Source organism: Diceros bicornis, chromosome 12 (assembly GCF_020826845.1).
Source record: "Diceros bicornis minor isolate mBicDic1 chromosome 12, mDicBic1.mat.cur, whole genome shotgun sequence".
NCBI classification, from domain to species: domain Eukaryota; kingdom Metazoa; phylum Chordata; class Mammalia; order Perissodactyla; family Rhinocerotidae; genus Diceros; species Diceros bicornis.
In genome coordinates this window covers 32,337,132-32,354,854 of record NC_080751.1, presented here as the reverse complement: position 1 = coordinate 32,354,854, position 17,723 = coordinate 32,337,132, and the positions used below count along the sequence as shown (strand labels likewise).

Genomic DNA, 17,723 nt, shown 5'->3' with positions numbered 1-17,723 from the left:
CACGATGGAGGGAAGTGATATGGTTAAGAGCAGAGCCAGCTTCATGGGTGTACAACCTATGCAATCACACAGGGCCCTGTGCTTGTAAGAGCCCTGCCTGCGTTTAATGCCCTATTGTCACTGTGTTGAAATTATTAATCATTTTTGAACAAGGGCCCCCACATTTTCATTTTGCACTGGGATCTTCAAATTTTGTAGCCAGTCCTGGTCAAAAGAGTGAACATCTGAGTCCGAGAGACCTGGGTTCAAATCCAAGCTCTACCACTGGCTAGCTGTATGATCTTAGGCAATGTATTTACCTCTCTTCATCTGTAAAATAGGAACCATAATAGTACTGATCTCATGGGACTACTGTGAAGACTAAAAGAAACAACATAGCAGTAGTCAGTAGATATTATTAGTGTCATCATCAATGACAAAGATCTAGATGATGTGGCAAAGGCACCAAGGCACCAACCAGTGCTGGAGTAGAACTGTTTTCTAAACTCATTTTTGCTAACACATTTCTGCTTTGGATGTGTATATTGACGTCACCATCCTTGTGGCAAGACAGGCCAAGATAATTTTCTTAATTGCAGGCTTCACTGACACATTTTGTGCCAGAACCGAAGGAGAGTAGGTGTTATTTCAGATCTGTGAATCATCACACACACTCATGCATCGCATATTTCTTATAGATTTCAAAGGGTTGAACTCCAACCAAGATAATGGAGACATTATTTTAGAATGTAGAAATATGCCCATATAAAGGCAACTTGCTATTGAAAATACTTCCTTCGCTGCGTGGGCCTGCTGAGTCATTTTATTTGCCATACAGTTCTTTAATGAAATATTCCCAACCAAAGTAGGTGCAAATCAAAAAAATCACCAGATCCATTTTACCAGGACTACATACTAATTATCACCTTGTCATGAATAAATTGATTGTATTGTATTAGAATATGGTTTGGGCGAAGTGGGGAATGAAATGTGGATGTAAGGCCAAGTGGAAGCGTTTTCTTCCATTTTGACTGAGTACCCCCTATTATTCCTTGCTTGTACTATAATTAAAAATAGTCTTTGGAAGAACTTGTCCTTTGAAAATTATTTTTGAAGTTGAGAACAAATTTTTAAAATGTGAAATGGATTTTTTTTTAAAAGGTTCTAATATATTAAATATGTTATGACTATTCTGCTCAGTGGAAATACCTCAGCTACCATACTGTGATAAGGAACTGCTCCCAAAAAGTTGAGTCACAGTTCTGGAAGAAAAACTCTTCAATTACTAGGAAGACAAAATTGCCCTTGAGATGTGGAAAGTGAGTTCTTTCTCGCAACCAAGGCTAGTGCCAGGATTGCGTGTGAAGGGAAAGTTGATCTTCCCCCTCTTTCCAAACATTTTAGCCTTGGGCTTCACTCCATCACTTAGGTCATTAAAGATAATCTGATAAATGCAGCATTATGGATTTAGGGAAGACTCTCTCTAATTTTATATCTGGTTTTAAAAAAAACTTATTGTGGTAAAATCTACATAACATAAAATTTACCAATACAACCATTTTTTTTTATTGATGTTTTAATGGTTTCTAACATTGTGAAATTTTGGGTTGTACATTTTTGTTTGTCCATCACCCCATATATGACTCCCTTCACCCCTTGTGCCCACCCCCCACCCCCACTGCCCGGGTAACCACAGTCCAGTTTTCTCTGTCCATGTGTTGGTTTATATTCCACATATGAGTGAGATCATACAGTGTTTGTCTTTCTCTTTCTGGCTTATTTCACTTAACATAATACGCTCCAGGCCCATCCATGTTGTTGCAAATGGGACGATTTTGTCTTTTTTATGGCTGAGTAGTATTCCATTGTATATATATACCACATTTTCTTAATCCAATCGTCAGTCGAGGGACGCTTAGGTTGCTTCCACTTCTTGGCTATGGTGAATAATGCTGCAATGAACATAGGGGTGCATACGCCTCTTTGGATTGTTGATTTCAGGTACGTTGGATAGATTCCCAGTAGTGGGATGGCTGGATCATAGGGCATCTCTATTTTTAATTCTTTGAGGAATCTCCATACCGTTTTCCATAGAGGCTGCACCAATTTGCATTCCCACCAGCTGTGTATGAGGGTTCCTGTTTCTCCACATCCTCTCCAACATTTGTTGTTTTTTGTCTTGGTGATTATAGCCATTCTAACGGGCGTGAGGTGGTATCTTAGTGTTGTTTTGATTTGCATTTCCCTGATGATTAGTGATGTTGAGCATCTTTTCATGTGCCTATTGGCCATCTGTATATCTTCCTTGGAGAAGTGTCTGTTCATTTCCTCTGCCCATTTTTTGATCGGGTTGTTTGTTTTTTTGTTGTTCAATTGTGTGAGTTCTTTATATGTTATGGAGATCAACCCCTTGTCAGATGTATGTTTTGCAAATATTCTCTCCCAGCTGGTTGGTTGTTTGTTCATCTTGATTCTGGTTTCATTTGTCTTATAAAAGCTCTTTAATCTGATAAAGTCCCACTTGTTTATTTTTTCTTTAGTTTCCCTAGTCTGGGTAGGCATGTCATCCGAAAAGATTCCTTTAAACCCAATGTCAAATAGTGTGTTGCCTATATTTTCTTCTATGAGTTTTATAGTTTCAGGTCTCACTTTCAGGTCTTTGATCCATTTTGAGTTAATTTTTGTGAATGGCGATAGCACATGGTCCACTTTCATTCTTTTGCATGTGGCTGTCCAGTTTTCCCAACACCATTTATTGAAGAGACTTTCCTTTCTCCATTGCATGTTCTTAGCACCTTTGTCGAAAATTAGCTGTCCGTATATGTGTGGTTTTATTTCTGGGCTTTCAATTCTGTTCCATTGATCTGTGTGTCTGTTTTTGTACCAGTACCATGCTGTTTTGATTACTATTGCTTTGTAGTATGTTTTGAAGTCAGGAATTGTGATGCCTCCTGCTTTGTTCTTTTTCTTTAGGATTTCTTTAGCTATTCGGGGTCTTTTGTTGCCCCATATAAATTTTAGTATTCTTTTTTCTGTTTCTGTGAAGAATGTCATTGGGATTCTGATTGGGATTGCATTGAATCTGTAGATTGCTTTAGGTAATATAGACATTTTAACTATGTTTATTCTTCCAATCCACGTGCATGGGATATCTTTCCATTTCTTTGTGTCATCGTGGATTTCCCTCAATAATGTCTTGTAGTTCTCATTGTATAGGTCCTTCACCTCCTTGGTAAGATTTATTCCTAGGTATTTTATTCTTTTTGATGCAATTGTAAATGGTATTATCTTTTTGAGCTCTCTTTCTGTTAGTTCATTATTAGCATATAGAAATGCAACTGATTTTTGTAGATTGATTTTGTACCCTGCAACTTTGCTGTAGTTGTTGATTGTTTCTAACAGTTTTCCAACAGATTCTTTAGGGTTTTCTATATATACAATCATGTCATCTGCAAATAGTGAGAGTTTCACTTCTTCGTTACCTATTTGGATTCCTTTTATTCCTTTTTCTTGCCTAATTGCTCTGGCCAAAACCTCCAGTACTATGTTGAACAGGAGTGGTGAGAGTGGGCAGCCCTGCCTCGTTCCTGTTCTCAAAGGAATGGCTTTCAGTCTTTCCCCGTTGAGTATGATGTTAGCTGTGGGTTTGTCATATATGGCCTTTATTATGTTGAGGTACTTTCCTTCTATTCCCATTTTATTGAGAGTTTTTATCATAAATGGATGTTGTATCTTGTCAAATGCCTTCTCTGCGTCTATTGAGACGATCATGTGGTTTTTATTCTTTGTTTTGTTGATGTGATGTATCACGTTGATTGATTTGCGGATGTTGAACCATCCCTGTGTCTCTGGTATAAATCCCACTTGATCATGGTGTATGATCTTTTTGATATATTGTTGTATTCAGTTTGCCAATATTTTGTTGAGGATTTTTGCATCAATGTTCATCAGCGATATTGGCCTGTAATTTTCTTTCTTTGTATTGTCTTTGTCTGGTTTTGGTATCAGGGTGATGTTGGCCTCATAGAATGATTCAGGAAGTGTTCCATCTTCCTCTATTTTTTGGAATAGTTTGAGGAGGATGGGTATTAAATCTTCTTTGAATGTTTGGTAAAATTCACTGGAGAAGCCATCTGGTCCTGGACTTTTATTTTTTGGGAGGTTTTTGATTACTATTTCAATCTCTTTACTTGTTATTGGTCTATTCAGATTCTCCATTTCTTCTTGGTTCAATTTTGGGAGGTTGTATAAGTCTAAGAATTTATCCATTTCTTCTAGATTGTCCAATTTGTTGGCATATAATTTCTCATAGTATTCTCTTATAATCCTCTGTTTTTCCATGGTATCCGTTGTAATTTCTCCTCTTTCATTTCTAATTTTATTTACTTGAGCCTTTTCTCTTTTTTTCTTAGTAAGCCTGGCTAAGGGTTTGTCTATTTTGTTTATCTTCTCGAAGAACCAACTCTTTGTTTCATTAATCCTTTCTACTGTTTTTTTGGTCTCAATATCATTTATTGCTGCTCTGATTTTTATTATTTCTCTCCTGCTGGCTTTGGGCTTTGTTTGTTCTTCTTTTTCTAGTTCTGTTAGGTGTAATTTAAGGTTGCCTATTAGGGCTTTTTCTTGTTTGTTAAGGTGGGCTTGTATCGCTATGAGTTTCCCTCTCAGGACCGCTTTTGCTGCATCCCGTATGGTTTGATATGGCATGTTATCATTTTCGTTTGTTTCCAGATAGTTTTTGATTTCTCCTTTAATTTCATCAATGATCCATTGGTTGTTCAGTAGCATGTTGTTTAATCTCCACATTTTTGTCACTTTCCCAGTTTTTTTTTTCTGGTTCATTTCCAGTTTCATAGCCTTATGGTCTGAAAAGATGCTTGTTATGATTTCAATCTTCTTAAATTTATTGAGGCTTGCTTTGTTTCCCAACATATGGTCTATCCTAGAGAATGTTCCATGCGCACTTGAGAAGAATGTGTAGTCAGCTGTTTTTGGGTGGAGTGCTCTGTATATGTCTACTAGGTCCATCTCGTCCAGTTTTTCATTTAAGTCTAATATTTCTTTATTAACTTTTTGTCTGGATGATCTATCCATTGCTGTAAGTGGGGTGTTAAGATCCCCTACTATTATTGTGTTGTTGTTGATTTCTCCTTTTAGGTTTGTTAATAGTTGTTTTATGTACATTGGTGCTCCTATGTTGGGTGCATATATATTTATAAGTGATATGTCTTCTTGATGGAGTGTCCCTTTTATCATTATATATTTCCCTTCTTTGTCTTTCTTAACCTGTTTTATCTTGAAGTCTACTTTGTCTGATATGAGTATGGCAACACCTGCTTTCTTTTGTTTGCCATTAGCTTGGAGTATTGTCTTCCATCCTTTCACTCTGAGCCTGTGCTTGTCTTTAGTGCTAAGATGTGTTTCCTGAAGGCAGCATATTGTTGGGTCTTGCTTTTTAATCCATCCTGCCACTCTGTATCTTTTGATTGGAGAGTTCAATCCATTTACATTTAGGGTAATTATTGAAATATGAGGGCTGAATGTTGCTGTCTTGTCACTTATTTTCTGGTTCTTTTGCATTTCCTTTGTTTCTTGTCCCATTTGTTTTGGACTGCCAATTCAGTTTGGTTGTTCCGTCTTATGATTCTTCTAGTTTTCTCTTTGTTTATCATATGTGGTTTTAATTTGATTATTTGTTTAGTGGTTACCTTGAGGTTTGGGCAAAAAATCTTGTGTATGAGATAGTCCATTATCTGATAGCCTCCTATTTCCTTATACTAAGTCAATTCAGTCACTTTCCTCTTCCCCTTCTAAGTTGCTCTTGTTATACCTTATTCTATCTTGTGTTGTGGCTGTGTGTTTACAATGATGAGGTTAAATTTATTTTTGGTGAATTTCTTCCTTTGATCTTTGAGTTTAGTATTTTAGTGGTTGCTAACCTATTCCAGTAAAGATCTACTATTTCTCTGATTTTGTCTACCTACTTTTCTCCTTACTCCAAGCTTTGTGTTCCCTTTCTCTTCTTTTTTTCAGGCCTGAGGGCCTTCTTGAGTATTTCTTGTAGTGGGGGTCTCGTGGCCATGAACTCCCTTAGTTTTTGTTTATCTGGAAGAGTTACTATTTCTCCATCATATTTGAAGGATATTTTTGCTGGATAGAGTATTCTTGGCTGAAAGTTTTTGTCTTTTAGTATTTTGAATATATCATTCCAGTCTCTTCTAGCCTGAAAAGTTTCTGTTGAGAAATCCGCTGAGAGCCTGATGGGAGTTCCTTTGTACATTATTTTTTGTTTTTGTCTAGCTGCCCTTAATATTGTTTCTTTGTCGTTGACCCTGGCTAGCCTTACCACTAGGTGTCGTGGTGAAGGCCTTTGTCTGTTAATATATATAGGCGTCCTGTTGGCTTCGCTTACTGGTATTTCCTGCTCCTTCCCCAGATTTGGGAAATTTTCAGCTATTATTTCCTTGAATAGGCTCTCTGTTCCTCTTTCCCTCTCCTCTCCCTCAGGAATACCTATAATTCTTATGTTACATTTTCTAATAGAGTCCGATATTTCTCGGAGTCTTTCTTCATTTCTTTTTAGTCTTAGTTCTCTCTCTTCTTCCATCTGGAGTATATCTGTATTCCTATCCTCTAAAGTACTAATTCTTTCCTCCATATTGTCAGCTCTGTTCTTTAAAGATTCCAGATTCTCCTTTATCTCCTCCATTGTGTTCTTCATCTCCATCAGCACTGATTGGTTTTTCTTTATGATTTCAATCTCTTTTGTGAAGAAACTCCTAATCTCATTTAATTGTTTGTCTGTGTTGTCTCGTATTTCGTTGAGTGTTTTTATGATAGCTATTTTGAAATCTCTGTCATTTAGTTTATGGATTTCTGTGTCTTCGGGGTTAATTTCTGGGTGCTTGTCATTTTGTTTCTGGTCTGGTGATTTCATATATTTTTGCATTGTGGTTCGTGTGTTGGTTTTGATTTTCCTCATCCTGGAAGTCTCTGGTTGCAATTTCCACCTGCCGCCACTGTCTGGTGGTAAAGGGCTGTGTAGTCTAAGCCCCCTGCGCTCTGCCCCAGTTTTTCTGCTGCGATCCGCAGTTTTGTTTTGTTTTGTTTTGTTTTTTCCCCACTGCGATCCACGGGTCCAGTCCAGTTTGTTCAGGTCTGCCTCGGATCGCTAGGTCTGGTCGAGCTGCAGACTCCGGGTTGCGGGGAGGGGGGAGCTCTCTCTTTTGCCCTCTGGGTCCCTGACGTGGGAGGCTTCTCGTTTGCCCCTCTTTATCCGCTCTCTGGGGTGCTCAGATGTTGATGGTAGCCCTGTGGCTCCTCTGAGCCCTCTGTGCGGGAGTTTCCCACTGGCTGAGAGAGCCCGAAGAGCTACAGTTTCCCGCCGAGGGCCGCCCCTCCCCCATCTCTGGGAGCCGTGCGGACCAGGATCGCTGCTCTGATGGGGAGGGAGCGGAGTTCTCCTTACCTCTCCCCACTTCCTCCGGGGGCCCAGCACGGTCAGCTCTCAGATGTGCGGCAGTGTGAATCCCTCCGCTCTAGGTTTTCACTGTCTGGGATTCCGTTGTTGGTCTGTGGCTGTTGCTTTTGTTGTATCTTGTGGGGGAAGAATTCACAGGAAAGCTCACTCCGCCATGATGCTGACGTCACTCCCCAATACAACCATTTTTAAGTGTACAGTTCAGTGGAATTAAGTACATTCACATATCTTGCCTTTTTAAAGAGGGCTTCAGTGCCTAAATCTGCAGTTATTGCCAAATCTTTATAGATAATTAGTTTAGATACTGACAAAAGGAAGTGACAGACTTGCCTCTACAACTCCCAGGGAGTGCAGCTTTAAGGTTTATGAGCGAGCACCACGTGCCAGGCAAGGGTGGGTGCCCTTCAGGGCTTAGCAGGAAGCAAGAGGGGACCAGAGGTTTTCTGAGATCATGCATGTGTCAGTGCCTGTCCTGGGATAGGTGAGAAGTAATGAGCTGACTAGTACCGTCCCTGGTCCTTTGTACATTCTCCCAACAAACTATAAGATTGCCTAACCTTCTCAGACACTTGCCTTTATTATTTGTTTCTTTTTCTTCCCTATAGGTTTATCCTTTCCCTCTATTGACTTCCTGTCCACATGTAAATCCCCTAAGTGTCTCCCATTTTAATAAAACAAAGAAACCAACCAACCAAACAAGATCCTCTCTTGTCAAAGTCCTCCCTTGTTACCCCCACATTCTTCTTTTTCTATTTGATTGTTCTTCTTTATATTTATTTATTTTTTGTGAGGAATATCAGCCCTGAGCTAACATCCATGCTATTCCTCCTCTTTTTGCTGAGGAAGACCGGCTCTGAGCTAACATCTATTGCCAATCCTCCTCCTTTTTTTTTCCCCCCCAAAGCCCCAGTAGATAGTTGTATGTCATAGTTGCACAGCCTTCTAGTTGCTGTATGTGGGACGCGGCCTCAGCATGGCCGGAGAAGCGGTGTGTCGGTGCGCGCCCAGGATCCGAACCCAGGCTGCCAGTAGCGGAGCGCGTGCACTTAACCGCTAAGCCACAGGGATGGCCCCTGATTGTTCTTCTCAATGTTTTTGTTTTTTTTCCCTCAAAACTACGTAAGCCAACATGGACATGTTTTAAAGTGTCAAATTATTTTCCAAGGCCTTTGACAACAAACAGCAGCCCCTGCCCCTCTGTGGCTTCTTATTCCCCAGAAACAGCCACTTTCTACTCTTTAAATGATATATTTTTTTCAAAAATTCATCTCCACATCTCAGAATAACATTCTTGTTCAAATTTTTCCCGCTTTGGCCATTGGGAGCTCTTTCAGATTGGCTCGTGTCCCTTTTGTTGTCTAAGCACTCACTTCCTTACTTTCTGGCACTATACTCACTTTTCTCCAAGCTCATCTTGCATTTGCCCTTCCTGAGCCCTACAATCAGCCATTTCTCCAAGGAGCTCTGGTTCCTTCTATTGGAGAATGGTTTTTAGAAACCAAGATCCGAGCACAGGTGTGCTCATTGCTATTGGGAGCGGGGGAGGGCACTGCTTCTAGACTTTCTTGGTGGACAGTGCTGGGAAATATATGCACGTATTCCTGTGTATATGCACATATCTATATTTATCTATCTACCCAATGTATATTAAATTAAATGTGAGTTCATGCTGATGCCCCTAGCTCTAACTTAATATCACAGAGTTTATTCTGCTTATCCCCTTGTTTATTTGTTACTTTCTTCCCTGACTGTGAGGAAACTGGCTCCTATTATCTGTTATTTATCACTTGTTCAACCCTAGTATAGATGGAAAGTACTTTCAAAATTCCTAACCTGTATCCCTGTAAGAAACTAATTTACAGACTAGAGTACAGTGTTTACGTACAATTCTCTTTATTTTTCACTTTATAGTTTCCAGTCAAGATATCATTTGCCAAAGCTACTTTAGATCAGCTCTTTCCCCACCCCTTTCAAAAAGGTTATGTCAGGCCGGTCCCGTGGCTAAGCGGTTAAGTGCACGCGCTCCGCTACTGGTGGCCCGGGTTCGCATCCCGGGTGCGCACCGACGCACCACTTGTCTGGCCATGCTGAGGCCACGTGCCACATACAGCAACTAGAAGGATGTGCAACTATGACATACAACTATCTACTGGGGCTTTGGGGGAAAAAAGGAGGAGGATTGGCAATAGATGTTAGCTCAGAGCCGGTCTTCCTCAGCAAAAAGAGGAGGATTAGCATGGATGTTAGCTAAGGGCTGATCTTCCTCACAAAAAAAAAAAAAGGATTATGTCATGCATTTGTAATACAGTTAGATTCATTTCTCAGTTTGCATTCCATTCTGGGATCCTCTATCATTCTAGTTGATTTTTTAAAAATATGCATACATTAAAGTTCACTCTTTATAATGTACAGTTCTGTGGGCTTTGAAAAATGCATGAAGTCGTGTGTATACCACCCCAGTGTCATACAGAACAATCCCATCACTCTAAAAATTGCCTAATCTCTAATTCAACTTTGATTGCTTTTATTAAATTCCCTTAAAGAGCTGTGCAATACTGTATCTTCCACCAGAGGGCTCCACTGGCTCACAATTATGAGCCACCCTCAACAGAGGCAGTAGAGAGATTTCTGAGATAGCCAACTGTAAATGGCTAGGGGCACCAGTTAGATCACAGTTATTGGGGAGTTGATGGAAGCTGGTGGTACATGGGGACAAGATAAATTCTAGGGGACAGTAGAGACAGTGATTAACTGGGGAGGTCTGATTGTATGGATGACTTCAGCCAGAAGGGAGACTGTGCTGGTTGTTGATTTATTGCTTTGCAGCTCCCTTCATTGACTAATCCGTTAAAATGGGTCTGGGCCCTTTAAATATTTTTCCTTGGGCAACTGGCACAATGTTTTGTCTGTAGAAGGCACTGGAGAGAGACATTGAAGGAGAAAGGGGTTTTCCTTCTTGGTTGTGATGGCTTATTAGCCAGACTCCTGGAGAGCATGCTTTCTTTTCCACTGTGCAGCCCAGAGTTAAGTGCCTATAGGGTGTCGCTTTTGCTGTGTGCTTTCTTCAGCTCTTGTCTTAAACAGCAGCTGTGTTGTTCGGAGCCCCAGACAGCACAGCCTTCACCCCAGCTCAGGTTGTTGCTCTGCATGGGCATGCAAGGGCTCCCATTGGGCTGACTGTCTAGTGAGCTGGATGCTCAAGCTTTGTCCTGTTCAGTGGCTCAGAGCTGCTCTGGCCAAGGCCATATGCAGAGGTGCACTAGGTTCCTGCAGAGGGAGGCATCTCCAGGTCCCGATCCGAGCAGTGTCCACAGCAGCAGCCTTCTGTGCACCCACCCATTAGCTTCATCTCACCTGTGTCCCAAAGAATTGTTTCCCATGGCTGTCCTGACATGGGCACCGTGCATTCCAGGCCTCGCACCTGCAGAGGCTCTCTAACTCGATCTGCCCCCCTGACTCTCTGCACCTGTTTCCCTCTGCATGCCCAGCCTGCCCTCCAGCTCTGGCTAGCCTGTGCCCAGAGGGTTGTTTCTGCTTTCCTGGCAACTCTGGGCCATCTCTGGCCTAGGCAACTTCTCTGCCGTCAAGTAGGCTGTGACTATACCTTCAAGGAGCTTTAAAGTTTGACTTCCTCCAAGTTTGTCTTTTTTTGGTTCTTTGCCTCAGTTCTGAACTTCAGCACCCTTTAGAGCTCTCATTCCTTCTTTATTGTCACTCTCCTTTCATTGCTTGATAATTCGTTATATTAAGCTTCCCCTGTTTAAATTACTCTGTGGGTTCTGCTCTTGATTCACCTGTGACTAATTAACATCTACTCTCACGGGGAGAGGGCACAGGTGTTCTTGGTCTTTTGTTAAATCTCATTTCAAAAAAGAGAAGAGAGCAATTTCCTGTCAGGAAACTTGATGATGATACCGGCCTAGGCTCCCTGGGTAGAGGGTCAAGTCCACATAGAAACCTTAACCAGTAACTCAAGCTCCAGGCCCCAGATCCCGGCTTGTAGCTCAAGGTAGCATTCTGAGAAAGGGAGTCTCCCGTGTGATGAAGAGGCAGCTGCTGAGTACATGTCATAACCTGGAGCTGGTAAGGGTGCAAAACGTTTGTTAGGCTTCTGCCTGCAGTGGAATAAGATGAATTGTTCTGTGAACAGTATTACTGATAACTGAGATGTAAAATTCAGCTTCTTTTCATTGAACTTGACACTTAAAAATGGCATAATAGCCAGATAGTTTCCAGATCAGGCACATTTTAATTTAAAAAAAGTTCTTTCTTTGCTTCTTTCTGATGCCTGCCAACACTGCATTTCAAAGTTTCTCTTTTAAAGAAAATTTCCTGGGTGTGAAAAGGAACTTTGAAGTTCTTATGAGATTCTGCTGACAGACTGGTTTTACTTTAAATTTCTTGAGTGTTCTGTTTCTCTTATTCTGCAGATAAGGGTCATTTTAGTTTGTGGGTTTTACTTGGTTGTGGTTTGAACAGTCTTCTTAAGATAACAGTACTGTTTGTTAACCATGCTCTAATTAACGGGTGAAGCTGAGGTCCTCCGATGTTCTGTAAAGATTTCCTTGGTTAACTCTACCACATCTGCAAATCTCTGATGATTATATCTGTAGCAATCTTGCTCAGAACACAAGGTGTATAAACAAGGTGAGATGCTTGCTCACAACCGCACTCCTACAGAAGGAAGGAACAAATAACTCATCTCAATACAGAAGACTTTTGTTTAAAGGATTTGACATCTCTCCCATTGTTTTGCTGTATCTATCCTCATAGTAATCAAGTGAGGTAGGAATTACTTTAGAGACAAGAAAACCAAACTAAATATATTAGGGAGATTTGTCCAAGAAATTGTTAGTGTGAGCCCTCAGACTAGAAGTTGTATTTTAATTCTCTGGCTAGTAATCTTTATTTAAATATTTATTAACTTTATCTTTTCTTTAGTATAAGAAAGAGCTGGCTATGCAAAAACTAGTTTTTCTTTTTTTTTTGCTGAGGAAGAGTCGCCCTGAGCTAACATCCATTGCCAATCTTCCTCTCTTTTTGCTTGAGGAAGATTAGCCCTGAGCTAACATCTGTGCCAGTCTTCCTCTGCTTTGTATGTGGGTTGCCGCCACAGCATGGCTGATGAGTGGTGTAGATTCGTGCCGGGGATCCGAATCCATGAACCCAGGCTGCTGAAGCGGAGCGCACCGAACTTAACCACTATGCCACAGGGCCGGCACCATAACTAGTTTTTCTTTTTTTTTTCCCCCTGGAGGGATTCGCTTTTTACTTTATTTTATTTTTTATTATTATTTTTTTATTGTGAAATTTTTGTTGTACATTATTGTTTATCAGTGACCATATAAGTGCATCCCTCCACCCCTTGTGCCCACCCCCCACCTCCCTAGCCCCTGGTAACCACCAGTTACTAGTTTTTCTTGAATGAGATAATTTCTTTTTTTTCCCCTAAGTCATCTGTCAGGAAAAATAAAAAGTATTTTTTATAATAATTCCATTGTAATAATCATAATGACAATAAAGCAATAACTTATATTTGCATAGCATTCTATTGTTTATAAAGCACTTTGACATATATGTTATCCAATTTCAACCCCTCAAAAATCTTTGCTTGGGGCCCACCCAGTGGCTTAGCGGTTAAGTGCGTGCGCTCCACTACTGGCGGCCCAGGTTCGGATCCCGGGCACGCACGGAGGCACCGCTTCTCTGGCCATGCTGAGGCCGTGTCCCACATACAGCAACTAGAAGGATGTGCAACTATGACATACAACTATCTACTGGGGCTTTGGGGAAAAAAAGGAGGAGGATTGGCAATAGATGTTAGCTCGGAGCCGGTCTTCCTGAGCAAAAAGAAGAGGATTAGCACGGATGTTAGCTCAGGGCTGATCTCCCTCACCAAAAAAAAAAAAAAAAAAATCCTTGCTTGGTAGGTGGGAAAAGTACTATTCTATTTTACAAATGAAAAATAAAGGCTCAGAGAGGTTAATTGACTTGCCCAAGGACATACAGTATGTGTATGTGGTTAGTATGTGGTTGAATTTGAACTCAGATCTATCTGACGCCACAACCTGTTCTCCTAACCATTCTCTTCTGCATATAACATAATAGCCAAAGACATATTAAGCACATCTGTTGTTCAACAAATTATATGCATCCAGAGATCTAATATGGCAGAGAGAACAAAGTTTCCAAGTGTTCCAGGCATGAATCTAATTCTGAAGTCAAGTAGAGAAAGAGTGGACCCAAACTAAAATTAAATATGTGTTCTATAATGTGTATTGTGATAAACACACAGGCTTATAATGTAGATATAGTACCCTCAGATATAGTACCCCCATATATATAATGTAGATATTATTACTTTCCTCATTTTATAGATGTAGAAACTGAAGTTCAGAGAAGTAAAGTAATTATCTAAACCCAGATCCCTCTGGTTCCAAAATATGTGCTCTTTCTGGATTAATATAATTGACTTCAAGAGAGATCCCATTTGGGAAGGTTCTTCAGGGAATATGGAGAAAGAGCTGGCCCTCTTCCACCAGCTTGACCACAGAATGAGGCCCTGCTTTGAAAAGGATTAGTGTGTTGTTAGAGAGGGGAACCAGGCAAGCCCCTGGTGGAACTAGTCATCTGTTGATCTGATAGGCAGCGAAGAAGACATCACCACTCATGCCTGGTGATGTAGGCAATGCTTCTGACTTCTTTGCCCATGGTCAAGGATACCAATCAAATAGAATCATGTATTCTTTCCACAGATTTGTCAACCTCAGTAGACCAATTTAAGTTTGATCATGTCCATTAGCAAGGGCACTTGTTCATTGAGTTTAACAGAAGCATAATTGCCTGCACTATTTCCATTTCTATTGCTCTCTTTAAAAAAATCTTTTGTGCCATCCCTGGTAGCCTAGTGGTTAAGTTCAGTGTGCTCCACTTTGGTGGCCTGGGTTTAGTTCCTGGGCACAGACCTACACCACTTGTCTGTCACTGGCCATGCGGTGGTGGCAGCTCACAAACAAAAAGCGGAAGATTGGCAGCAAATGTTAGCTCAGTGCTAAACTTCCTCAGCAAAAAAAAAAAAAAAAATTTTTTTTGCTGAGAAATTAATGAATTCTAGATGGTTAAATGAGCATAAAATGGAACCTCATTGTATTCTTTGACTGAATGGTGTTTCTCCCCGTGTCTATAATGGTGTATATTTTCAATGACACATTCTGAATTTTCTAGGACAGTTCTGATTTCAAGTTATTTATTATTTTCCCTAAAAAGCATTTCTGCTTATCTGGGTCTAGATTTTTTATTCAGAAAATAGTAAGTATATTTTATGTTGTGCCTGAAGTCATGTTAGTTGCCATCTGTTACCTATACTTTAACAGTTTTCTACTATATTACCTGTTGATTCCTACTTTAAGAATATAACGGAGCAGTATATGATGAATAATTTACCAAAACCTTCCTTACACTGAAAAATTAATCCCATCTGCAAAATTAAATGGAAATTATAGCTATTATCCAAATAATGCATGTAAAATAGCTTTCTAGTGTGTTCCCCTCCCCCAAGTATATGGCTTGGTAGGGAAGGCATATGAATTTTGACTTGAACCATAAACTACACTGTCTAGATTAATTGATTTCATGAGATAACTATGCAACCTGCCTCTTGCGGTTTCTCAGTGATGAAATTTTTCTTACTGTTCTCACATTTTGTTTTCCAGCTATAAACCCATACAAGTACCAGAGTTTGTTTTTGGCCAAGTCATAATCGTGAGTGAAGAACCATGGATGGAGAACATTTTATTTGGTCTTCAACTGCTTTCTTAAAATCAGCAATTTGCTAAAGTGAGTCTTCAACATAAGTACTGAATTTTAATGACTATCTCCCCTTTATAGTTCCTCAGAAGCCTTTGGTATATAAAATTATACTCAATATGGTAGAATTTATCAGTTAGAAACATTTTGAGGAGAAAATGCCTGTGTAAAGAAATGAATATTAAGAAAAAGAAATGAATATTGAGGCTGTTTGATTAATTCAGTTCTAAGATAGTTGTTTACTGTCGCATAGTCACTGACAGACTTTGTTCCGTCTATCAGAAAAGTACATTTTATTATGCTAAAAGTGTATTTACTCTAAATTATTAATAAATTCTGAATTTATAAACTTCTTTACTGTAATATATATATTTGTTGTTAGCAAAAATATGTATAATACTGTTGTTTATAGAATACTGAATATTTGGCAATTTATAAGGTAAAACATTGTAATTACTCACATAAATAGGAGTTAGAGCAGAGAAGGCTCTGACTAATGTAATGGAGTTGTGATCTTAGATGGATTGAGGGAGAACCAAGCCAAGGCAGAGCAGAGCAAGGGAGGCTTTTCATTGCTTATCAAATGCCAAACAAGAGGTAGTTTAGTAAATATGGAGTATAAATGAACATTCAGAAAACAAATATTTTAAAATCATATTTCATGCTTTGGGATATTTACTAATCATACAGGAAATAGGAGAGAATGTTTTTCCCGTTGCGAGTAATTCTTTGAAAATTCAAATATTGGTCGCTGAGGGCATATGGAGCAATGAGCTTTTCCTAAATTCAGCAAATGTTGGATCTCTGAAGAGAATTTGAACTAAAGAGAGTGTTGGCGTTAATGCATAATACAAGCATAGACGTGAATAATCTCTGATTTATTCTTATTGGTTTTTTTCTTGGAGGGAGTGGTATAAAATTTTTAAGTCAAAGTTATACAAAATATTAAATACTACTCCAAAGCTTATTAAAAAAAAAAAACCAATGCTTCCTCCCGTCTCCCAGCTGAGGCCTTTAAATCTTTGGCAGTTTTTCCTGATATATTATGCCTGTAGCTATACTGCTGTTTCTTGATTTATAAATTTTAGACTTTATCTATTAACTCCACACACATATACTTCCCTTCCTCTATCCTTTTAATATAATTCTAACCTAATTTCTAGTTAATTCAGTATTTACTGTTTACATTATTATGCTAGTGTTGGTCATTGGTAAGCCAAGTAAGTATCCTTTGACCACTTTTCCGTTGTCATACAACTTTTTGTTTTCTTTGGAGTAAAGAATTGCTTAGTTTTTCATCTTATCAGTTTTCTGTCAATCTAATCAAATGTTTCATTAGATTTTCAGATGCTTATCAATACTACCTTTAACATTTCAGCTCATCTATTGATTACCTCTGTCTTCCTGCTCCTGTCTGGACTGGTTGCTGCCTAGATTGTCATCCCGGGACTGTCGTCCATTTACTAGTTCTATGTGTGACAGTCCCTGTTTTCCAGCTCCCAGGTTTTCTTCTTTTTGGTTAGGTCCTTCATTTTGGTGGGATCCATCCTTCAGTAGTTTCCTGAGGAAGAGCGCCTGCACATCTTTGCATATTTACCCTCATTGTTGATTGTCACTTAAAGAGAGGAATAGAATTCTAAGATGAAAATAGCTTCCCCTCGGAACTGGAAAGGCCTTGCTTCATTGTCTTCTGAACTCCATAGCTGACGAGAAGTTTGATGCCTATTCTGATTCCTGGTCATTTTTTTGTGATCACCTCCTCCCCTCTTCCCCTAGACATTTTAAGTCTATTCTTAGTATCCTGAAATTTCATTCTGTGACTTGGTGTAAGTCTTGTTTTATTCATTGGGCTGAGCATTTAGTGGGCCCTTTTGATCTGAAATGTCATGTTGTTTTTCAGCTCTGGGATATTTTCTTGTTTGATTTATTTGATGATTTCTTCCTATCAGGTTTTTTTTTGTTTTGTTTTGTTTTCTCTTTCTGGAAATCCTATCAATCAGAAGTAGGACATACTGGAATGATCCTTTAAGCGTCTTATTTTTCTCCTCGTGTTGTCCCTCTTTTTTATCTTTTGATTTTACTTTCTGGAAGATTTCCTTGCTTTCATCTTCTAACACTTTTATTGAATGTTTTTGTTTGTCTTAAGACCATATTTTTAATTTCCATAACCTTTTTCTTATTCTGATTATTCCTGTTTTAAAACAACCATCCTCCTCTTGTTTCATGTAATACCTTCTTTTATCTCTGTGGTGATATCAATTACAGTTTTAAATAAAGTTTTGTTCTATTTCTTGCATTATCTTTGTTTTCTCTGGGATTTGTTGTTGATGTTGGAGGTTTTCCTCAAATATCTTGTAGTCATTGGTTATCTACTTATATTTTTAATAATCTAATAATTTTCTCCAAAGGTAGGTAGGGTATATTAATTTATTAGTTTAAATATATTTTAAATGTTTAC

General features: G+C 39.2%; 1 long non-coding RNA gene across 2 annotated transcripts in view; it reads left to right on the top strand.

Annotated features, from left to right (window-relative positions):
- Positions 1-15,606, top strand: part of LOC131411971 (uncharacterized) — a 65,264-nt gene extending 49,658 nt beyond the window's left edge. For both annotated transcript variants that reach the window (XR_009221680.1, XR_009221679.1), the window contains one exon: positions 15,172-15,606. This is a non-coding gene — a long non-coding RNA (uncharacterized LOC131411971). The remainder of the gene's footprint in view (positions 1-15,171) is intronic.
- Positions 15,607-17,723: the final 2,117 nt, after the last annotated feature.